Source organism: Rhinolophus hipposideros, assembly GCF_964194185.1.
Source record: "Rhinolophus hipposideros genome assembly, chromosome: 11".
Taxonomy (NCBI): domain Eukaryota; kingdom Metazoa; phylum Chordata; class Mammalia; order Chiroptera; family Rhinolophidae; genus Rhinolophus; species Rhinolophus hipposideros.
The window spans coordinates 24,240,085-24,266,471 of record NC_138057.1 but is presented as its reverse complement, the minus strand read 5'-3'; positions in this window follow the sequence as shown (position 1 = coordinate 24,266,471).

Below are 26,387 nucleotides of genomic sequence, written 5' to 3'. Positions count from 1 at the left end.
ATTATGTTACAATTAGCAAAATTTCTAATAAAAAGGAAGGAAAGCATTCAGGACTCATTTTTCATCGCCACACCACCTGAAACGTTACCTTTAGTGTCTGACTTATCACCAATCTGCTACAGGGATGATATTCTTTCTCTGTATTTTTACAGGTGCGCAGGAGGAAGACTTACTTGTGTGGTTATTATGTGGCCAGAGACTGATTCATATTTTTTATTATATTGCTTACCATTGCAGACAAATAATCTTGAACAAAAAGGAGGGAAAGTGTAATTACAACAGTACAACCTCGCTGTAAAACATAGTCTTTTCCTTATACAGTTTCCTCGATGGAAAGTTATCTGTGACGTTTAATATTGTGACTGGGCTTTCAAGTCAGCCAAAATCACAATTTTACATAATTACAAAAGGTACATCCTGTGGGTTTCAACCTACAAAACGATGGCACAGAACAGGCAGGATAAGGTATCTGGGGGAAGGGAGTATGTGAATTTTTTTTTTTTAATCAGAGCTAATAAGCAAAATAAACACCACCCCGATGCCCAGGGCTTTGACTCAAATTCTTGTAACCTGTGGGTTTGAAGGATTTCACTGAAATTCAGCTTGGGCCTATTGCTGATCATGTGTCTCTGATGGTGTGTTTTAGGCATAGAGCTCTGTGGCCAGGGACAAGCTTAACCGAAACTACTCTATAGAGTGGAAGAACATGCATGCCAGGATCCTATTGCATTTATACAAGCCAGGACTGAGCTGAGAGAGTGTCATTTGGTATCACTGCAAGGATAGGAGGCAAAGGCTATTTTAAGAGCAATATGGTTTTTGGTGATCTCTGTGAAGTTTATGAGTAGTCAGAGAAGAGAACATAAAACTTGCTCTACACATGTAATTAAAATACAGGGTAACTAAATTCATGTGTAAGTAATAGGAGAGCAGAGTGGAGCCAGGGGATCATAATAAGCGTCCTGGTTGAAGTGAAAAGAAGTCTGTGGTGGGGCTTTCAAATTCCTACTTTAGTGGATAGATTTGGAAAGCTCACGGATAGTCTCCCTGGCTGGGTAGGTTTACTTTCAGAGCCCTTTCATTTTTAAAAAATGTCTCTAAAAATAGCAATTGGGTTTGGTTTTGTTTTTTTCTGCAGGAGAAATCATACAGTTTTATAAATGAATCACTGTTTCTTGGGAGCAAACAGCGAAGTTCAACAGTAATCAGCATTCCTCTCCTCCATCCACGGTGGGTTGGGGGAGGTTCCTAGACCCTTAACTCCATCGTCTCCCACACTTCCACCGGGCCTATCAAATTCCAAAGGCTGTTCTAAATGCCGATTTATGAAATGGAGACAATGGAATGGGAGGAGGGGACTTTACAAAAAAACAGATGTTCCTAACTATCCTGGAGTTCGCCATTCTGCAGGCCGCACATCTGTATGATGGACTGGATTGTCCGCTTTGTCCCGGGAATGTCCTGTGTCGGAAACGGGCCCTCCCTCTTGTGCAGGTGAGGCAGCTGCAACAGCTCCACATGAAACATGCGACATTATTAATGGGCTACCGCACATTGGCAGGCCTCCGACACGAGCGAGGTTTGGCACCACAGAGAGGTGTGTGACAGTTATTTCTAATAAGCCCGATACAACAGACCCCAAATAGCCACAGACCAAATTTCTAAAGGGGCTTGGCATGGGGGAGATACAAGCAGATCAAAACAAAAGACCCTCTCCATGGTTTTGTATTGTAAGTGATCTACAAAAAGAAGAAGCAGGCCAAAACTCGTCATGGGCTATGGCCTCACGAATCTCAATGTCTAAACCATAGTTACCTATTTTGGGGGGCAGCAAGCTCCCTTCTTTTTAAGTGAACTATTAGTGTAAACCATACACTATACTGAACTCTAGCACATCAGAGTGGAAGAAGCCTTAGACCTCATCTTGATCGATTTCCTCATTACCCCTCCAGGGAAAAACATCCAAAGCAGCGGAGAGGATAACTTTCAAAACTGCAGACCTACCTCCTGTTTCACTAGTAGTAGAGGATCACAGGTAAGAGAAGAGCCTGGGTTCTGGAACAGACAGTTCTCGCTCAGATCCCAACTCGGCCACATCCTAGCTGTCCTTTAACCTCTCAAAGTCTCTGCTTCGGCAGCTTCGGTCAGGATGATGAGATTGAGAGCAGCCAAGGCTGTTCAGTCATACGTGTGGCACCAGCCCCTGCAAAGGCAGCATTAATAATAACAAAAGTATTTGAATTGTGTGAGATGAGATGGATTACCAAAAAATGAAGAAAAAACAACAAATTACATATATATATATATATATATATATATATATATATATATATATATATATATATATCAAATATTCTGGTGCTGAGTTTTCCCCAGACACCTGATGTTTCTAAAGCCAGTCTTCTGAGACCACAGGGGCAAAGACAGCCTGCAAGGATGGGATTCCTAGGTGCACACACACTCCTTTCTTTAGCCAGAGAAGCTTTGCATCTTTCTCATTTACATATCGGGCTTCTAAGTTCCATCCCCTTGAAGAAGATATATAGACATCATCCTCCAAGCCCCACCCAAAATACTTGTGGAGAGAACAGCCCAGACCTGAAAATAAAAGTCTGGGCAGCCTCAGGCAGGTCACTTCCCATCTCCGCACCTCATCTCTAAAATGAGAGGTTTGGGTCACCAACCCCTCCTGTCTCCTTTTGGTGCTAACAGCCTCACCTCTGCCCCATAATGCCCAGCTTCCCTCCCTCCCAAACTGCCCCCACCCCCCCACCCCCCCACCCAGTGAGAACAAGCATTTTCCCTTCCAGATGGAGATAGAGAGAAGCCATTCTTCTTCCTGGTGAATGCATTGGAGGCAGACACAAACCTCCCCACCTCTTCCTTTTTTGTATTTGGAGCTCCAGCTTCATTCAGGATAACATGCCTCTCTGACCTGAGTACCTTGAAAAATCTTTTCCTGTCACTCACTCTTCCATGCCAGGCTGAAGTTTCTCCTGCCTGCCTGTCCTCCCCCTGAGAGCTGGAAAGAAGAGGAGAAAGTGGGAAGTTCAAAATGAGCTGGGTGGTTCTCTCTTCCCTTTCAAACTCACACTAGGTCCCCCAAATATTGTCCTGGCAAGGAGAAAAAGAAGTGGGGTTCACGGAGCATGTGGGGGAGACAAAGTGGCTTTGAGCCGTCCTGAGGGTACTTGCCATAAATTGCTGGCTGCCCATGTTTGTTGAGCTCGGAGACTTGAATAATATTGTGCACTTTATCTTTATAGCCTCTTTTATGCTAACAGGCCTAGGGGTAGCAGTAAGGGCAATGCACTGTAGTCTGCTAAAAGCTTTGCCATTTGATTGCTTCATAATTTCACCATTTATCTAATTTGGAGTACACATTTGTGCAACAAACCTGTCTGTCACCCTTAACAAGCTCTGTGGTACAGACCGGAACAATCTCCCATATTGTAAACAACCTTCTCCTTCGGCAGAGAAACAAAGCACAGGACACACTTTTAACGCTCACAGATGTAAATGCTTTGGACTTCCCTATCCACGGTATTGGATTTCTCAATTCCCAGGATGCCTCATCCACGAATATGTTTCAAAACACTTTTTTCCCCTATTTTTTCTCCAAAGCTATTTCACGCACATTTCCTTAGCATCTTCTAGGCACAAGCCAGCACGCCACAGAATGCAAGAGATAGGACCCTCTGTAAAATTTGAGCTTTTCTTCCTGGAGAAGAGGGCTCCTGCAGTAAAGAGAACACATGCTCAGGAGTTCAGACAAATGTGGTTTTAACTTCGGTTCTTCCACTCAGTAGCTGTGGGATCTTGGCAATTGCGTTAATCATCCTCTTCCATCTAAGTTTTCCCATTTGCAAAGTGGGGTCCTGATACTGTCTTCTATAAATCCGTAGAAATCCAATAGAATGATGTGTGTGTGTATACATGACTAACTCTCTATATAAAGTGAATTAAAGACATTTTAGTTCTCATCTACTCTCTGGTCACTCATCCCACCACTCCCCACTGCACTCCCTATCCCAGACACTCTTCGTAAACATACTAACACAGACATGCCCCAAGGAAAAGAGCAAGTGAGGGAGAGTAAGAGACAAGAGTTTACCATCAAGTAAATGTAGATTTCATTTCAGTTCTTCAACTGCTTCCCTGAAGATCAAGACCTTTCCTCCAATCATGAGATGTCCTAATGTGTACTATGTGATAGCTGACAATTGAATTGAAAGAAGGATAGAGTATACACCATGCCACATTTCTGTCAGTCTGCAAATTTTCAAATGCCCATAAGAATAGAAATGATATAAAAAGAAGAAAATTTTCTAAGCAGATCTACCAAGTCACACGGGGGAAATCTGGAAGGTGCCAACTCAAAGACAACAATACAAGTTGTCTTCAAATTTGACAACCAGCTTGATTAGCTTTTTCACTGCTTTGACAAGTTTCACTCTTGGTTTTGATGTCATAAAAGTACATAAATAAATAAATGCTAGATTGCAAATGCCACGAGAGTCACGGACCATTTCTTCATGATAGACACCAGAAAGTAGGTAAACAAGGGAAGAACTTTCTTTTTGAATGAGTGAATTAAGTAGTTGATTACTAGCAATTGTCACCCCAATAAACTTTAATTAAAAAAAAAAGAAGTTGATGACAGATGACATTAAAAACATAGGGCCATGAATAGCTTCTTTACTTTATGAAAATGTTCGATGGTGAGGAAATGATGAGTTATATAATGAAATGTGAAGTGGATGAATTATTGAAGGAGAGCAGGGAATAACCAAAGGCTAATTGAAAAGAACTTGATGCGTTCTATTTGGCTGAGACTGGAGCTAGGTATTTTAGAGACACTAAGAAGCTCATAAAGGTAAAGTTTGGTTGGTTGGTTGGTTGGTTGGTTGGTTGGTTGGTTGGTTGGTTGGTTGGTTGCTTTGTGTGTGTTCTGTTCTGTTCTGTTTTATATCCTCTGGGGACTACATTTGCAAAATTACATGTCTCTCACTCCTACCAAACCAAGAGGTCCTGGAGGGCAACAATCTACTAATGTCCCAGGGTCTAGAGCCAGGCAGCCTATAGGAAGCATTTATTTAATGAGGATGATGACAAAAACTATGACGCCAGCAATAAGAAGAATAATAGCAATTTGCAGCTAAAATTATAATAGTGAACATCTGTTCAGCTCTTACTGTGTTCCAGACACACTTCTAACAATTGTATGAAATATATATAGATACATATGTAGATATATAGATATATATTCATTTTAATACATGAGATTAATATTCATTTTCCATGATTTGCAGAATTTGCTTTAATATCTTTTTTTCTTGATAATACTCGATTTCTTGTCAGTCCACTTTTCCAAGGGCCGTGGCTATCTCACTCATGGCTGGTCTTCTATGAGATAGAGAGAGGACGCTGGCATAAAGAGGGCAATCCTTCCACAAAGGACTGAGAAATATTTTCTGCCCTGAAGACTGTGAAGCCAATATCTTAATGGGGGGCTATCCATGAATATAAGGGTTGTGTGTAATTTTTATTTTTATCTTGTGTGCTTATTTATATCCTCGTATCAAACAATAAATGTGCATTATTTTTTAAATATGTGAGGAAAAACACTGGAGAACCATTTCTTAAAGCAAGAAATATGCTACAGTTCATGACATGAATTCGGATCAACTATAATATATGTGACGCCAGGACGTATTACAATCAGTGTCACAAGGAAAGACAAGGGGTAATGTCATTACCAACACTGCCAGGAGTTCCTTGATCTTTCTGTCCAGTTCAGGCCTCAATTCTCTGAGGCCTGAAAATGGTAATAAAAATGATTTTTTGCAAAGAAAAACAGAACCTTTGTAGGGAGGTTAAGAAAGCTGGGATGAAGGAAAATAAGAGGGACAACTTATCAACTGAATTCAAGTGTATGGAAATTGTCATAAAGATGACACTGACCAGCTGTTCACCATCCCTATTTAAGACAGAAAAAAAAAAAAGTCTCACATTTCAGTGAGAGTTTGGTGTTCAACAGCAAGATGACCTTCTTGAAGATATATGTGATAGACACTGAAAGTCCATAGCTCTATACACCTGGAAATATTAATACTTAAAACGAATATAAACAGGCAATTCTTTAGGGGTCTGCATGTAACAGTTTTGCATGGAATCTGACAAGTTACATTCTTTCAATTCTAACCTCACTGTGATCAACTTAATCTATCTGCCTTAAAACTAGAAAAGGAGATCTCCATGTAGTTCAAAATGAAGTTTCTTGGCCCGGCCCGGTGGCTCAGGCAGTTGGAGCTCCGTGCTCCTAACTCCGAAGGCTGCCGGTTCGATTCCCACATGGGTCAGTGGGCTCTCAACAACCAAAAAAAATAAAATAAAATAAAAAATAAAGTTTCTTCTGCTGTATTTAAAAGTTAACTCAAATATAACCACATTAACATCACATTTATGCAATAGCTGACCAAAATTTAGTCTCCTCTAAAATGTTCCTTCTGAACGAAACTTTGTAACAGAAACTATTTTAGAATAATATTGGAGTTCTGCTCATGTCTTCTCTTGCGGAACCATATTGGAAATCGCAATTATATTTGTACATGGTGGAGTCATTCAACTAAAACCCACCAAATTAATGTTGCCAAAATCATGGGATAGTGGTTTCCTTTTGGGGGATAAATTAAAAGAACATTCATGTCCCTGATCAAAGAAACTCAATAGATCCAGTTTCCTATATTTCATAGTATCTATTTAGTATTTATTTTAGAAATGTTCATTAAACATAACACAACAGATCAAATATTAATGGGATACTTTACAATGCTTAAAAATGTCCCTATATGTAATCTTAGCCTTACAACAACATTGCTAAGCAGGCCCAGAATATTATCATTTTAATGATTCTGAACTAAGGTTCAGAAAAGTTAAGTGACTTGCTCCTGTCTACTAAAGCTAGTAAGTATTAAAGACTAAAACTGGGGCCATATTACTAATCTTTCAAGTTTTTTTCTATTTCACCATTCCACCCTACAGTCTTCATTCTTTAAGTATTTATAATATAGTTGGTGACATGCAGTTTAAAAGGGTAAAGAGTGTTAATATAACTCTATACAGCAATGCGCTAATCATAGGAACACGTACCGTGTTTCCTCGTAAATAAGATCTAGCCAGACCATCAGCTCTAATGCATCTTTTGGAGCATAAATTAATATAAGACCAAGTCTTATTTTAATATAAGACTGGGCATATAATATAATATAGTATAATATAATATAATATAATATAATATAATATAATATAATATAATATAATATAATATAATATAATATAATATCAGGGTCTTATATTAATTTTTGCTCCAAAAGTTGCATTAGAGCTGATTGTCCAGCTAGGTCTTATTTTGGGGGCAACATGGTATAATCAAATGGCTAAACAGTGGCATGAGTCAGCAGGTATGCTAGAATTTAATTAGGCAAGAAATCAAGATGGCCAGAGGAGTCAAGGCTTGAAGAAAGAAAATGGGTAGAACATGGATAAAGTTTTGTAGCATAAGAAGTGAAGGGAAAAAAAAAATGTTTCAGGTAAAGGAAATTGCAGCTCTGAGTAGGAACATGGTGGGGCGGGTTGAGAGGCTATGAAGAGATCAGCAGAGGTGCAGTTGTTACATCAATGGGATGTATGGTAGGATTTCAGAAAACTCTGAAGTGAGAGTAAAATTAATATTGACTAGATGTCTTCGCTCAAGATACTTTATCAGCCTGGTGTCACTTATTTCTTTAAATACCCTAGGTGTCGTTATTATCCCTATTTTCCAGATGGGAAAACTGAGGTTTCAGCCATGTTAAGTGGTTTATCTAAGATCACATAGCCACTGTGGTGAATTGCGGGGAAAAATAATAATAATAATAAATGGCCACAAATTCCACCTGTCCTGAAGAGAATTTCTCTTTTCAACATGTCTTTTCATCTCCTTCCAAAAAGTGTAGTCTATTTATCCATCTCTTGAATCAGGAAGAGACTTGTGACAGAAATGTGGCAGAAATGATATTATCTGACTCTCAAGGCTAGGTCCTAAGAGACTTGGCAGTTTGAGTTTTCGTCGATTGAAACATTACCCTAAGAACACAATATAAGGCAGCTCTCTTAGCATCCTGAAGGATAACAGGCCACACAGAGGAGAACGGAGGCACCAGAGCCAATAGCTAGCATATACTGCCAGATATGAGTGAGGACATCTGGGACTTCCCAGTCCAACCATCCCTCCAGCTAAATGCAGCTACGTGAGTGAGCCCACATGAAACCATCAGAGGAACCACCCAGCCAGCCCAGGACTACGAGGAATGATAGTTCTTGCTTTGTTTTGGGGGGATTTTTTTTTTAGGGGAAAGAGGTTCTACACCTAATTCTTTCTTTCACACAGTGCCACTTCCTGAAATTTTAGGCTAGTGAGATTAGACTTTATCCAGTTGTTAAATGGGAAATATTTAAAGTTTTGAACAATGGAGTAACATGAAGAGAATATTCTTTAAAATAGTTGACATCCTAGAAAAGAAAGTACAGGCATTTAGTAAGTAATTATAATAAGCCAAGCTCTAAGTAGTGAATATTATAAAGGTGGTTTGAACTGAGAATGCTAATTGGCTACCTCTGTATCCATTCTCTCCTTCTTTCTTAGTAACAAAAACCCCCAATTTTTCTGATCATATGGCCATCCACAACAAAAGCTGTATTTCTAGACCTCCCTTGTAGTTATGGCCACGAGACTAAGTTCTGGCCATTAAATTGCAGCAAAACTGTTTTATGGGACCTTCTTTTGTTGCTCTTTTCCTTGCCCTTTCACACTCCTTCCAGCCGGAGCCCAGATATGCAGACTCACCCTCAGCCACCATCTTGGATCATGAAGACAGCTGTAACAGAACTGACAACGGCCTGTGTCCCTGATTACCCCGTGGGGCCCCATACCAACCCTCCACGTCTGCATTATTTTTATGACCAAAAAGGTAAAGTACTGTCTGATTAAGCTGCCATCATTTTGGAGTTTTGTCGTATGTAAGACAGTTGCTACACTGATAAGTTGATGCAGGAAGAGGCGGGGAAGGAAGCATGAGAGGACCTCGGTGTCTGCCTAGCAAGAGGTGAAGGAATATGATGTCCTCATATGAAAGAAGTTTTGAGTCTGGGTGATTGAAGATGTGATAGCATTTTCCCTCTTGTATCTCGTCAGCTCCCACTACACAACCAATCTATCAGGGAATTTTTAACTCATAGGAATTAGTGCAGTCAGTCTTCTCGTTCTTCAGTCTGAACCCCACAAGGACCAGGTCGGCACAGGTGCCCGTTCCCAATGGCAGGAAGGTAGGAAAAAGTTCATAGTAAGGCCATGATAGAGGGTTGGCCAGTGTCAACATTTCATTCCCTCTTTTACCTGAAACACAGTCGCTCTTCTCCCAGAAACACTACACATCTGACTCTACTATTTCTCCTTTTTTTTTTTTAAATGTCACTTGGGAAAGAAAGAAAGAGTGTTCAAGATGCCTGGGATACGTCACTCAACAAAAGAGACAAAGACTCCTGTCTTAATGGAGCTTCCATTCCGGCAGGGAGAGGCAAACAAAAAACCATCAGCGTGATGAGTAGAGTCAATGACATGGTATGTTAGTGCTATACCCTCTGTAAAAGAGGAACACAAAGAGCAGGGAGGACCACGAGTGTCCTCAGCAGGGCTGGGCGGGAGCAATATTCAGTCGGTGACAGCTCTGCTTCTCAAGAAGGCACATTAGCTGAAGTATATGACACTTTCAGGGGAAGAAGGTGGTACATATACACCAAAGAGATGGATGCATTCTAGATTAATTTGTAAGAATAATAATAATAAATGCATTCACTCTCTTTGGGTTCAATGAGATCACTTGAGTCGTGGATCGACACATGGGTGAGACCCACATGGCCCCCGGTAGAAAAACGAAAGGCCCAACAGAATGAACATTACCAAAGGTACTGTTTGCTAATTAAAACCATATAACAACTATAATCATTTTAATGTAGCTCACATTATTGAGCGTCTTACTACGTGACAGGCACAGTGAGAATTGCTTCACAGAACTAGTACCTGAGGTAGAGGGACACCTCCTGAAGCACCTTTTAAAGAACAGAATCAGAAGTCACAAAGGTATGTGTGTGACTTCCCGTTTGTATGTGTGTGTGTGCCAGCCCCATAAATACTGGAATATGCCACATACCCTGGGAACCTAAAGAGTTTGGAAAATATGTAGATGTGAGCTGGTTAAACCTGTGTGAATGTTGTTTGGAGATGGGGGATGGGTTGTGGTATAAATTTACTGGCTGCTATTGAAATGAAAAGAATAGCAATGCATCGTAATGTTCATTCTAATCAAGCAAAGCTTGGAGGTTGAACTTCAGACTGTAAATGTGGTGTGCACATTTGTCTCTGAATGGGACTTTGCATCTCAGCTGTTGAAACATTTGTGGGAAGGTGAAAGTTTGTGGACTAATAGATTCCTGGGGCAGGGCATAAGCTAATGCACTAAAAGATGTTTTCACTGAAAAGACAAATCATTTCTTCATGCATACACAGTCATTCTCGGTACAATTAAGCAAAACTTATTTTCCCAAGAAGGTCTTTGACAGTAGAGAAGATATATCTGAGAAGAAAAAGTGGTTTCTTATTCTGAAACACAGCGGGTAACTTAGAAAAGTAGAATTCTGGACAACTCTCAAAATCCTAGCTGAGAGTACAGCAAATATTTTTAAGCAATTATTAAATTATCATGAAATATTGGTTTTATTTATGGCAGAAGTAAACAAGAATAGACAAATGAGGCTGTTAGGAAAGTACTTATTTCTTTAGAAATTATGCTGAGTTAACTCAACCCCAAATCTTTGCAGCATAAATCTAAAGCAATCCAAAATTGTAAGTAACTCATCAGAAAGTCAAAAATAACTTACTGCTAGAATTAGGATTTGAGCCCAGGACATCTGATTCCAAAGTTAATGCGTTTGACCAGCATCCTTACCAGAACGTGCACACATGCACACACACACACACACACACACGTGCACACACGCACACATATACACACATGCACACACGTGCATGCACACAAACATATATACACACATATATACACACGTGCACACATGCATACGCATATATACATACACACGTGCACGCACACACATACACACATATGCACACACACAATACACACTTGATTGACCAAGTTACCATAGTTTTCCTTTAAATATCTATGATTCTTTCAATGGATAATTTTCAGACTGCTGCTCCCTCTTCTTTTGAAAACGGTACCTAGATTTTTCTCTTAGAAACAACCTTCTCCCAAATGAACTTCAGGCTTACTTCTACTCCAGATTCAAGAGCATGATAACTTCAGTCTTGGCTAGAAAACTGCCTTCCCCTGTCTGCAAGGTTGGTTCATGGTTGTGCATGTGTACTAATCTAAGCCAGACCCAGGGAGACATTTTCTGGGGCTACTAAGAGAAAGACAGGTTCTCTTTCCACCCAGACATGAAATTGGAAGGGACTAATGCAGTCATCATGCCAACATATGGAGTCTGAGAAAGAAGCCAGACTTAGAAAAAGCAGAGATGAGTCAAAGATGGAAATGAATCAGCTCTTGAGGACTCTGGAGTCCCCCACCTCAGCCATGACCAACACCATCCAGTCCTACCCCTGTCCCACACTTGTATGTGAACTTATAAAACACCTTTCTATGTAAGCCAATTTGGACTATGTTTTCTATTGCTTCTGACAGCAAATGTTTGTTCCGAACGATACAGTTCTCCCTCCCAAGGAAGAAAAGATAGGAGAGGAGCAGGCCTCCTAAAATCAGCAGAGAAAAGCTGAGAATCATAACGAGGGGTATAGGGCAGAAAATGAGATTTCAGGGGCTGACAAGAAAGCTGTACTAAGTCATTCCTAAACCTCAGTGTACAGTGAGATGAGGGCTCATTCCTGTCTCCAAAGTCTCCATCTTTAGTTCCTGGACTTTCAGGAAACAGCAGGCAGCTCAAATATCCTTACTGAGAAGATAAGGAGCATAATCAAGGGGTCCAAAGCTTTGTTTGGCTGCGCAGTACTTTCTTTTCCTCTCTCTCTCTCTCTCTCTCTCTCTCTCTCTCTCTCTCTCTCTCTCTCTCACACACACACACACACACATCCACGCAACTTCCAGACCCCACGATAAAAAACTTTCAGAGGAGACGCCACGCCTTTCCTGTTTCTCTCTTCTATCTCCAAGTTGTCCATAGAAAAATATCCCAGCATCATGATGGCTGTAACATAATCCAGGCTAAATGCGGAAACAGCAATGCTGAGGCTGAAATAGACGCCACATCCTTAACTCAATCTCATTGAATTTAAAACAAAATAAGAAAGGGAAGGACAAAGACAAATCATACTGGGGAGAATAGTCGCCTAAGTAAACCATCGAGTTTGGTTGGTCTGTCTTTTGTCAGTTTAGGCCCAGACTCTGCCAGCGCTGTCAATGTAGTTTTGTTGGAAATTATCATTGTCTACATAAACAAGGCATATCTTTTCACAGCAGCAAACACACACACACACACACACACACACACACATACATTAATGCTTACTGGCTTTTCTATTTCTCTGTCCCAGACAGAAAGTGAAAGGTTTCGAGGACTGAGTGACTTAAAGGGGAAATGCTGTATTTCCTAAAATGAGAGCATTACAGTACTGCCTTTGCTCCCACTTTTAGCATCCAAGACTTCAAACACAGACTGAGGTAAATAACAGCCAAGGAGCCAGGGCAACCCCTTGCAAGGGTTAAAACTAGATCAAAATCAAATGGCACGCTTCACCATGTCTTCTGCATGACTGATACTGCAATCGATCTGCAGCGGTTCATTTTCTCTCTGGAATCCCTGCCTACTGAGAACAAATACAAACACATGTGGAACCAATAGGAAGCAGACTAAGGGTTTTAAGAGTTCTGCACCAACCTGTGTCAGAGAGCTCTCACTTAGCAGATGGGGCAATTAATAAAAGAGTCAAGCGGTATGACTCTGTCAAGGTGCCTGTAAGTGCTAACAATCCGCTTTTGTCTTCCCACTGGAGAGTACAGATGGATTCCGATTCAGAATAAAAACTGTATTGTGCCCCAGTTGACTCTTGTACAGTGTCCCAGTATTAACAGAGGGCCAGGTGTCCTACGTCTCCCATTTTAAAGACAAACATGATACTGATTCTTTCTCCCTGCTAGCATTTTAAGTGCTGATGTGACCACTAATCTGGGGGAAATACAACTTCATAAGTAATTCAGCCTTTCAAAAATATCTGAAAAGGAAGGATTTGCCATCAAAGTGCTGCCTGTTTGTGCACCCACCTTAGTGCCCATTGATTCTAATCACAAATATATATAATTCTTGCCCTACAGCCAACAGCTAGGATTTACCAAACTCACTTAAGACTGAACCTTCAGCAAGTGTTATTTTATTTTTCAAGAGGTAAAAACTGAAGTGTCAGGGCCACAAGTGGTCATAGGAGGTCACGTAGTTCTTTATGCAAATGTGAGCCCTGGTGTTGTGGTGAATTCCCAGTTTAGTTTATTGCATTCTGCCAGAGTCCTCACCCCTGCCCTCGTTGGCTCCTTAACCCACTGCCATCACAGACGGTAACTACTTTTCTTCCTCTCTGAACCAGGCCCCAAATAGTGGAAATGTGTCTGTCACTCCCAAGGCAGTTATATGAAACTGAGAATGTGCTCTGCTGCCCAAACTGAATGCCAACCCAGAGATACTTACTTTGCTCCTAGTTTAGATGCCAACCTCCCATAATTCTTTTGCCATAGACATCAAAATACCATGAGGAAAAGAGCACATTAGGTGTTCCATTGATGTGTACTCTTTATCTCTAAACCTTTGTGATGTATGAGATAGACTCCAGGTGGTCATTGGCTATCCAGGGGCCTCTTTTGGAATGCTCCCTTTGCTCATCATTCAGTGGAATTGGCATCTGGAATAGGCAGATAAAAATAAATCTCATCTCCTCATACAGTTTATTAGAGATCATAGAATGCTCACTAGGCTTGTTTGTTGTTTTGCTGCTGTTGTGATATTATGGGGATGGGCTTCCCATGTGGGCTGAAGGTCAAGCATTGATTTACTTTGCTAAAATTAAAATCAAAAATTTAATTAATTTTAACAAACATGTCTTGAGCTCCAACTCTACCTGGTTCCAAACTTCAGTTTTAATGCCAATTCAAGTATGTTTTCAAGCTGACGGGAAACTTCTAGCTTATTTTGTCAAACAACCTGATTTAGAGGTGAATACCAGAGAAGCCAAGCAATTTGGGAAAAGTCATAAATCTAGAGACAGAGCCAGGGTGTGAGGCCAAGCTCAGGTCTCTTAACTAGACCCAAAAACTCTGGTGCTATTTATTACATATTAGTAGACATCTCTTAGTAGATGACACTCGACTTTTTTTGTTTTTTGCACTAAATCTTACCCTTAGACCCTGCCTCTGTGCTTTTGGAGAATAAGAAGAAGGAAACCACTCTGTTCATTCTTCACTCAAAAAATGCTAAGAACAACTTATTCACAGTGGTTCTGACAGAAAAAAATATCCATTTTTCCTTAGCTAAGGAGAAGGTAGGGAACAGAAACAACAACTATGTTGAGACAAGAGATCACACCTATTTATAAAAGATGCCATGACAAAACAGGATTTCTACAGGAAGAGTAATATAGCTGTTTGGCTTACCTAACAGTAAAATTCTCTCCTGAAAATTATTCATTATCCAATCACTGCCCAAATCAATGGCTCCTTACAATTTTCAGAAAAAATTTCTAATACCTTAGCTTAGCACTCTATTTACACATGGAATTATTTCTGCTCCCTATCCTAGCCTCCTCACCTGTACTACATGTACTTATATACCAAACCCTGTTCTCTTCTTCTTCTATAACAAAGTCCAGACAAGGCACATAAGTTAGAAACTACATTTCCCAGCATCCTCAGTAGCTAGGTATGACGTGTGATTAAGTCCTCCTGGTGTGAGCAGAAAACATGTGCCACTTCCAGGGCTGTACTTTAAATCAATAGATACGTGCTCTTCCATGCTCTTTTCCACCCTTCCCATGACCTGGAACAAAGTGAAGAAACAGCTTCAACCAATTAAATGAGGCAACACTCAAGGGTGTAGTAAATCAATGAGTAGAGGGAACCTGGGTCCTTGAATAAATCACATGGAGCAGAGTTGCTTGCCAACCTAGACCATCCAGATTATTACACCAGAGAGAAATAACATTCTAGTTACTAAAGCCACTTTATGTTTAGGTCTCCTTGATACAACAGGCTAGACTTTATGCTAACTAAAACATACCCTTTTCTCAGAGGTTGGGTTTCCTAGGAATCAAAATCTGAGACTTATATATGTATAAAGTTTATTGGACAAGGCTTTCCTTGTCCAACACGGTGGAGAAGGGCAGCAGGATTTGGCAAAGGAAGAATTTGAACCACACACAGTGGTAACAGAGCCACAGATTATTCTTGAGGAAGCTCTGAATCAGAACTACCCTTACTTATTGAGGCAGAAGACTAGACCCTTATATCTCCATATTGACCAATCATTATATACAGGTTGCCCCTGGGAAAGAAAGGGGACTATGAGTAAGGATGCTGTCTTCAGTGAAGGAAAATACCGAACTAGGGTTTCAGTGGAGAGCCTGCAGCCACCATGCCCAGCAGGAAAGTGCAGGTCAGCCCCGTAGGTGAATCTGAGTAATGCGTCCACTTCAGCCCACCGCTGACATCCCTCAGACCCACTTGGTTCATATAATAAGTTATTGGAACAGCAAATCCTGGATTCTGGTTGGTCTCTCCTATTAAGGAAACTTAAAAGAAGAGGTAAACAAACTTCAGCCACAACCAAGGCAGCTGGTCTCCACATTAGAACTGAGTCTCACTATAACTTCCTCTATCGTGTTTTCTAAATTCCCCTCATTTTTAGCTAACACTTCTGCTGGTCTAGATAGTTCACAGACGAAGGTGACTCAGAACTTCATCCCTAAAATGTCTGAGTCCCTGGTGTCCAGGCTCTTCTGAGACTTTCGCTACAGCACTTGTCCCTTGGGCAAGGGAGAACAAAAAGATACTCCATGGATCACTTGGGTACAAACAGTACAGTTTTCTGCATTCCTTACATCCCTACCTCCACCCGATGACTACAGTCTATTATTCCGGGCAGTATGGTGACTCTCTTTTATGCCTGTCACTTGGCACAAAAAGCCCTAGATGAGAACTATAGGCTAAAGTTTAACGAGACTTTTACTGTGTCCTTTGCTGGAATTTTTCCCTCTTGAAAACCAGGAATTCTAAACACAGAGATCCCAGTGTGGTGCAGAGGCAATGTGCAAATTTCCCAAGTGGGTCACTGGGAGTGACAATCAGAGAATCCACTTCCATTTCCACTCATATATCCCTTGACCTATCTGTTCTTCCTGTTGTAAATAAAACAACATTTCATCATCACTGGTATAGAGTAGACAGTACATCCTAGGAGATGGTGCTGTATTCTTACTAGATATCATCTCTGAACTAGGGCTTCATTTGTACTAGGCTAATCTGTATGTCTGTCGGGTTGGCAGCTTCTGATATGGTAAGTGATAGAACCAGTGGATCCCATGGCCACATCCCAGCACATGACTTCCTTGCAGAAAAGTGTCCCTTGGTCTGACATGGTATTATATAGAATTCTTTGTTAGTGCACCAAACACCATAGTGATGACTTAGTCAAACTCACATCTGAATATGTGACTTTTCTAGTCAAGATAAATGGTGTCGCTTCCAGGATAGTAGGGTTCCGATGTAATCAACATGCCACCATCTCCTCAAAGGATGGTGCTATGTCAGCAGCAGAGCATTGGTCTCTGTTGCTGACACACTGGATATTAGCCAGCAGGAGCTGGGTCAGCCTCGGCAAGTGAGAGTCCACGAAGAGCCTCTCCTATGTCAGTATTATTACTCCATCATGTAACCGTTGTGCTGATGAGAGAGCTGGCTGATGCCCTTTTGTCTGTTTAGTTCTTTACTGCTTCTTCACAGGTGGCTCCTTTCTGGAGGCTTGAATATGTGATACAGGAAAGTTACTCTTTGTACTCCATTTCATAGCCATACACATGCCTCTATATACAAACATTTTGTACCATATCTAATAGGGTTGTTTTTTTCTGGGCCCTGATCAACCAACCAACCCATTCACCACTACCCATAATGTTGTATATATTTATTATCTTAGGCCACTTCTATCGCCACACAAAACAGACGAGCAAGTACACCATTAGGCACTCTGCTCATCGGTTTCTTCTCACTATGGCCCCAGTGAGGTCCTCCCTGAATGGGACTGTACTGCAGCCACAGTCCATTTTTCACTTGCATTCCCATTTTGAGCTGACCCATACATGAACGAAGATTGATCTTTATTTCCTTCTCTTGCAGCTTCTGTTGTATACCTGGCATTTCTTTCAGGGCTCCAGGTCCAAAATCTATGTCAGATCTGGAGACAGGGCAAGGGAGTTGGCTGCACTCACCCTTATAACCATCCCTTCTTTATTTCTTCTGATTGCATAGATTGATCAATACATTGGTTGGCCCTCCATCTATTTTGCGCGTAGGGCCACTGTATTCTATTAACTATCTCCATAACTTCCCCACCGAGCTGACATTCTCATCTTACCACTCATTATAGAAATATCATCGCTTATTCAAGTGTCACCACCTAGGCTCTGTTACTTGGACTTCTATCATCTTTAGTGCTATCGGTAAATCCAGCTTTCTAAGAGCACCCTCTACCATCGGCCATCACTGAGTTTCTCAGTCATGCCAAAGCCTGTCCCAGCAGCATATTTCTGATCACTTAAGTAAATGAGGTGTCCACCAGACTCTCCTGAAGAACATGTTCAGCTGACAGGTCTTCCAGCCTTGTGCAGGACTTTCGCTTGAGCATACTCACTTCTCTGAGTTTTTTGATCCCTTCTTATATCATGTGCCATGGAACACCAGCTCTGACAGGTGTGGTGAGCAAGATTAGGCAGAGGGAGAAGTTGGACTGTGGTCCAGTGGCAGCAGAGACTTCAGAAGATCGTGCTGAGAGCTCTTGAAAGCAGATGGATGTTCAGAATTGCCTACCTTGTCATAAAGGGAGCTGGCCTTTATACCTCTGTGTCTTGATGCATACAGTCACGGGGGAAGGGGCATGAACATGGACAAGACAGCTCCTTTTGGTTGAGGACAATTCCAAAAAGGGGTTCCGCTAAGATCGTATAGCCATCAACACTCCCAGCGGCTGGGAGAATGTGGGTTTCAGTCCCGAAGGGGAGTCTGGGTTATATCCCATAGCAACCTGTACGCCAATGTCCACTACACTACACTCCAAGACAGTCTCTAAGTGCATGCCAAAATTACACTTTCCTGAATTGGCACGTTGCTTTCCCATTTCAGCTTATATCCACATAGTTAACTCAAGCTTATTCTCCAAAATAGCTCAAGGACCTTCTCTTCTGTCTTCCCTGACCTCCCTTAGTCTGCTCTGTTTTACTGCCTCTCCTTTTTCACTCCCATGGTAACTTTTTTATCGTTTTATCACATTATACTGAAATCATGATTCAAATCCACATTAAATAGGAAACACTTTGAGGGAAGGGACAATGTCTTATTCTTCTGATGTTGACATATCGCCTGGCATATAACAGGCATTCATCCAATGTGATTTATTAAAAGTGTGAGTCAACGAATGAGTTAATAACTTAATGAATGTTCACACACGCTCTCATTTTATTTCCAAAAAGAATTTGAGGCAGCCAAGTTCCAAAAAATCCAACATACTGCAGCTTATGGAATAGTAGCTCAAAATATGCAAAACCTGGCAGAAATGCATGTCTCACTCTATGGAATGGCACACTATTGGGGTATAAATATGAGACTTGGAAAAACCCTCATTTCAATTCTGCAGATACCCAGATTGGTGACAGCAGGGTATCTTCTCACAGGGACAAGAGATCCCAGCCAACAGCACTTTCAAGAATGTGCAAGCAAAGAGTTAACAGTCTCACAGCTGCCTTTCATTGGAGGTGTTAATGAGGTGACAGGGGGAAAGATTTTAAAATAAAATTGCCTTCACTCATTCCAGTTAAATTCCAGTACAATGGAAAGACATGAACCTCTCTCCATTTATCCTCTCTCCCTACCCCCATTCTAACGAGGTCTGACCTTAGCTCTGTGGTTGCATGCCTTAAAACGGCCCACTAAGAATTTGGAACTGTCCACTTGGTTTCCTAACCTCAGGTTGCCTTGGGGAAGTTACTAAAATTTGGTTACCAGAGATACTTGGGTTAGGAAAAAAGATTCAAAAAATAATGTGGTGAGACAGAGCTGGGATGTCATCTGTGCGAGCAATCAGAAACCCAGGCATGCAGTCATTCCAACGTCCTTTCTGCTTGTTTATTTAAAAATTCTCTGTTTCTGTGATATGAATCAGAAGTGAGGGACAATATTTTAGAAGGAAAAGATCCCAAAGTCACGGACCTGACAGTCTTTGGAAAAGGTCTCAAACATGGCCAAGAGACAAGATCGTCATTCCAGCCATGAGTTTTCAACTTCCCACAGTACCCCCATCCTAGAAAAGTTAGAGATAAAACGATGCTGCAGGACATACATATTGCCCAGGGCACTGATGACTTAAATTTCCAGGAAGAGGTGAGTTAACTTCACTATGATACAGAGAGAAGGCCACAGTCTAAGGACTCAGAGAGACATGTTTATCTGAATTGGGCAAGCAATTCACCTGACTCTCAAGATTCTCATCTGTAAAGTAAGGTTAATGTTCCTATCTCATAGATTATTGCAAAGCTTAAATGTAATCAGATGAAGGAAATATTTAGCACAAGACAACTAGGATTTCTTCTAATGTTATTAGTATTATTATTTATTATTATTGATGAGGAGGAGCATTTGCCTAGGAATTCTCTATTCATGACAGAATGCATATGCCATTTGTGTGTGTAATACTAAACTAATTTCATTGTACTATGAGTAAAAGAAGAGGCTATGTACTTGATTTTCTCAGGACTGGCTAAAAGCAAATATGAGGAGAAATCCTAGTTGTTCAACCAGGATGCTTCACTCTTGTTGAGAAATCATTTAATCTCTCTGCATGGTTTCCTTATCAATAAAACGGGGCTTATAAGATCTACCTGATATGGTTTCAACGGTGTTTAAATGAGTTAACAAATATAAAGCAAGCAGTACAGCCTCATCGTAAAGAGTGTTATTGTGACTATTCTTGGCTCTTTAAATCACTCGCTATCTCATTGCTCTTTATATCAGGATGTTACTGAAGAATCCCCTATTTAGGAGAAAGAAAAAAAAAGTACTCCCGTCACTTACTAATTATTTGTTCTAGTGACAAATAGCCTTCAATATGACCCCTACTTTCAAGTGAACAGATTGATATTTCTTGAACAATGTCTATACCAGCACCTCACTAACATATGATAAATATAATTTTCTCATGGTCATCAAAAATGTTGTACAGGTTAAAAATAGGCCAAGGCAGCAGCTATGCAAATAATACTTAAGCACACTTTTACAGTGGACCTAGATTGCTGAGAGGAAAGTGTAAGAGGCCTCTATGCCAGGATTGACTTTTCCACTTACACAAAGCAAACAGACAAAAAAAAAAAAAAAAAAAAAAAAAAAATCCAATAAAAGCTTTGGCTAACAAAAAACATTCTTTTTTTAAAAGATCGACATGTCAGAAAAAACATTTGTCATATTTTAGCTTTTGATATTAAAAATAGAAGTTTGTCCCTTCTGCTAATTTTCTTTTATGAAACTAGAACTGTTCTAAAATATAAAGTCTTTAAAAAAATAAAAGAAGGAGAACTGGGTCAGTTTGGGCATATTTCACAAGGAAAATATAACTTCAATTTGTCTTAAATATTTTTTATTTTTGCAACAAGATGAAATGTTATATAAATGCATTTAATGATAAACAGTACACTTAAAAATAATAAGAGCATTTGAAAAGCATTTGTACACCTAATATTTTGTTTTGTCCTCACAACAATCTTGTGAAACAGGTAAGTTGAGCTTCTTATTCCTCCATCTTAATACAATTAGGACTCAGGAAGATTAATAATACGACCAAAATGACCACAAAATACTAGGAAATTCAAAACTATCCAAATCTCCTTACTTCTTACTTTAGCATATCATGTTGTATTTCAAAGATAAGGAATATCTTACAAGAAATTGGCTACAAACATGTTGGAAGGGCTAGAAAAGCAAAATAGGGGAGAAGCAACACAAGTATAACGTGATGAGTAGTCTTGTGGTTAAAGTTATTGGAAGGAGAAAAGAAGGAATGAGACTGAAAGAGAGGACGAGATGTTCTTAGCGTCTGGTGAGAGATCCTAGTGCCAAATCACCATCTAAATATATGGTTTCTCAAGGAAACTCAATACCTACATCTTGTGACATTTAACCCAGCTTCTTTATTGATTTTTGTGTTAGAGCGAAAATACAAAAAAAAAATAAAAAAATTTAAAAACACAATAACATAGCAACAGAGTATATACAAGATTTCAAGGCATTCCTGAGAAATATAATCATCTGTAGACTCTTGCCCCAGGCTGGTGCTACAATTCCATTTGCTCCCCTGAGCTAGCTGTGGCAGGCCTAATATGGAAAGAGAACTGGGTCTCACCAAAGCACTTTGGGAAAGTGGGGCTCTCTGGATGTACCTTGTTTCAGGAGCTCCCTGACCTAGGAGCAATGCTATGTTGTATGCCTGAATGTTCTTTGTGAACCATTAAACTGAAGTACAGCTATTCATGGGTGTTAACTCAAGCACAGTACTCAATACTCAAGCACAGCCTGAGATAAAAATTATAGCTACAATGTCAAATAACTGGGATAATTAATATTTGTTGAGCTTACTATTTGCCAAATACTTAGTTTTTATGTTTATACATACATCTCATTTAATCCTCACCAAAACCATATGTGGTACTGACTTTTACTATTCCTATTTTAAAGACAGGAAAACTGAAGCTAAGAGGTTAAGTGCATTGCCCAAGGCCCCACAACTAATAAATGATCTGAACCCAGGCTGTTTAATTCTAGAAACACACTCATAACCAGTGCTGTTTTCCTCCATGTCATTGGAGGGGTGACTTTTATGTTTTCAGTTGCTGTTCTAAACCCCTCAGTCCTTCTGGACATATGAAAGACCTGCTGTGGTTTGGCCAAGGAAAGTCACAGAGAGTATAAGCCCCAATTTGCTTCCTGATTATATTATACTCATATGTATCCTGTCAATTATAGTTCTTTACACCAAGCAGTGAGTTGCTTTTTTTTGGCACACAGTGCATAATTTTTCCCAAAATGTACATGGCATATAGCTGGTGCCATTGACTTGTATAGTAACTTTCATTTCATGCATTTTGTTTTGTTGTCTGTTATTATTTCTCCTAGAGGAATCCAGTCCAAACGCATCATTATACTGCTGATCTAAAAGTTTGAACTAGGGAATTAAGAATACCATTTACAAATGGACCTTGTATCAACTCAGGACTTCCTAGAAAGACACTAATATAAAACTAGAAAAAGGATAAAATAGGTTATGACGCTGAAATTCCAGGATTTGATTGATTTCAACCAGCTTCATGGAGTGTTTTGTTTTTTTTTTTGGCGGGGGGGGTTGTGTTGTTTTGGGTTTGATTTTTTTTGCTTGTTTGCTTTGCTCTCTCCATGTATGTTTGTTTTTAATATGGTATATTTAAAAACGTGATCCATTTCCTAATCTTTTTTTATACAAAAGGCTCCCTAATTCCAACACAAGGTGGTTACAGTTTTCCTGTAAGGCAATTAATATTGTATTCTGCCAATGAACTTGTTGGTTACAAACTTATTAGGTTGGTGTGAAATTTTTGCAATTATTATTAACCTTTTAAACCGCAATTCCTTTTGCTCCAACATAAGACATTCTCCAGGCATAGATGATGGACATAAATTTGGAGAAATCATATGAGGAAAGGAAAGAGAAATTTAGTAATGGGAACATACCATCTTCCGTTTGATATAGGACATTTGCAAAAACAAGATAAGTAAGCTAACCAGAATTTCAACACCTTCTAGGTGTTAGGAATTTTCACCTTTATTACTTATGCGTACTCCTCTTTCACCTCCTAAATGCTTGCCAGCTCTGAGACCTACATGGCAGCAATTGAGAAACGACTATCCCGCTCTCGAAAGATAATCACCATTTGCACAGTTAAGTGTTTGGCAGAGCCGTGGATTCAGGAGCACTGAAGGGCTCTGAAATCGTAATATTTTAATGATTACTTTTTTAAACATATGCTTACATTGCATTTTCCAGCTAAGGAGGGGTCTCAGCTGTCATCCATATCTCACTCACAAAGCAAAGTTCTAAGGCCAACTTGGCAGCTTTGAGCGATTCGGTCGATCTGGAAATCTTTCAGCTCCCCAGTTAGCATTCTTCATGTCCAAATCCAGGTGCCAAAACTTTTACTGAGCGATGGAGCTGCTGCTTAACTGCCTCTCTCACCTGCTACTGTCACTGAGATATAACTACTACTATGTTTAGAGCTACTTCAGGAAAAGAATTGTCAAGCCATATGTTGCAAAGTGACTGCTACATGTCCCTTAGCTGTTTCAGTTAGTACAAATGTGCAATTTCTCACCCACAAGAAGCTCTGAGCCCATTAGATGGATCAGTTAAACTGGATATTTAGCTCAGGACTAACAGCACATGAGGGAAATCCATATACCTAGAGTGACCACACACTCGCTTTGCCTGAGACAGTCCTGGTCTGTACCTACTGTCTAAGTATAATTATCAACAATGTCCACTTCTACTCACAAAGTTGTACTAGCTTAGATAACAATATGGTCACCCTGGTTATACCTATAAAAGTTCAAGAGACCAGGATGAGCATATCTTAAGCCCAAACATCGATACTTGTAAGCTTCATAGCTCACCTCACCTGCTCCCTGGCAGTTTCCAGCTGTCGTACTGTTAAAGCTTCAAACTAGAACATACTGTACCTCTAGTATCTATCAGAGTCTGACACAAAGGATAATAATGCTGTATTTTTTTGAAACAGATAATGTCAAATCAGAAGGTATATTGTGCATTCATACAATTCGAACATATTTATTGTCCCTAGTGTTTGCAGGCTCTGCAGGAACAGGGGATGTACCACAAAGCAGATAAATTACTACCCTCGAGGAGACTGCAGTCTCATGGGAAAGACTGATTTAAGATATCATTTTAGTAATATAAGTGGTATAACACCATGTACTATAGGAATATACAGAAGGGCCAACTAACCCAGCCTTGAGAAATGTAGGGAGACTTCTTGGAAAATACGACATGTAACTACAGGAGAGAAAGTGGGATAGATGAGAGTTCTCTTCTCTATTTTATGTACAAATATTCTTAGTGAACCATAAAACTGGAGTACAAATACTCATGGGATAACATTAAGAGAACTGAAAGTCTCCACTGGGACTATAAAGAAGAAGGAAGGAAGGATGAAGGACAAGGCTGGCAGCAGGCATGTAGAGGAGCCCAGAGAAGGCCACATATGTCATAAGGACACTGGATTTTATCCCGGGGCAATGGAGAACGGGAATGGGCATTTCATAGAAAAGTGACTTGATCAGATGCGACTTGAGAATGATCACTCTGGCTACAATGTTTATAGGACATTTGCAAAAACAAGATAAGTAAGCTAACCAAAATTTCCATGGGAAATCATGAAGTATTTTTTGTTCCTAGGGAGAGAAGGGGACATCACTTTTGTGTTTTATTTGAACGTGTTGAGTCATCTATGGAGAACATTCTCCTTGATAAAGTCAACCATGATTCAAGAGTGAGGCACTCTTGGTTCAGTTACAAGTTCCAGGATTTAATTTGCTGGTGTCTTTGGCCAAACCACACTAGGCTTACTTGAACCTCAATTTCCTTGTCTATGAAATATAGATTGTTGTATTCACCTTTCACATAGGGTGATGTGAGGAACAGCTATTGAAAAGCAGCCAACTTAAGGGGAAAAGTGTTGCAGAAATGCTTAATAAGTCCAAATAACAGCCAAGAAAGACGAAATGTATGTGTGAAAACTTCAAGTGTGCAGTGGAAGAGTTTCAACTACAAGATTAGTTATCTGGAGGCTCGCTTTGACTAGGGCTGTTTGTCTCAGCTAAATCTGAGGCGGGGGTGGCAGTCCCACTCACCACTTCAGAGAAGACAATCTCACACCAACTCTGCTCAATGGCGTGTCCCGGCATGCACTGAGACTTGGGCTCACTTTCATAAGAACCCTTCCCCAAATCTGCCGAGTCCAGCCCACAGCTTATAAAGTCACACTCTGAAACTAATTTCTAGAGGAAATGTGCTGTTTAAATGACTAAATAATAAAAGACTTGGATGCGAAACTATGAGAGAGATCATTGAATCTCTCCATTACCTTTGTCAGATATTGCAAAACACCAAACTCTTCAGATTTCAATGAAAGAGTTATTGATAATAACAGCTGTCATTCATCGAGAGCTGGTTATGTGCAAAGGGCTATTCTAAATATCTTGTGAAATTAGCTCATTTGTTACAGAGACCTATATTATTTCCTATTATATCTTATTTTTTAATACTTGAGTTTGGAGAAGTATTGCCCATCTATAAAGTGACAGAGCTTTCAGCTGGTACAAATCTAAGTTGATGCTCATTGCTTCTGCACTGCACTGCCAAAAACTGTTAGAAGGCCTATCGCACTGCTGTCTTCTTGCTGAGATCCCACTTTCTCAACCCAACCCAACCCTGCTGCTCATATCATCACTGGCATGTGAAGTTGCTGTTTCCAAAATGACAGTCATTCAAGATAGGAAGGGTAACTTATTTTAGTGGATGTGTGTCAGTGACACTATTTTTAAAAAGTACATCATGACAACTTGTACATCACACAAAATCCCTTCATTGGGTTGTGCCAATATGACCCTAAAAAGGAGAGATCTGTCCCTCTGTACATGTTCCATCCAGAGCACCTGTCAGCAGTCAATGGTTCACATCAGTGTAATCAACAATGTAAGAGAAATCGAGGTACTTTTCTGAGAAATAGATCCAACATCAGAGAATAGAAATGTCATTGAAATAAGCTCTTGTCGAGTAGAGATTGGTAAATCCTACAGTGTTTCTTCTTGTCATACCACAAACCAAAAAATTGTTTGTGACGGTTGTATCAAGTAGTACTTTTTACATTAACAGTATTCTGAGTTTCAAACCTGAGCTACATGCAG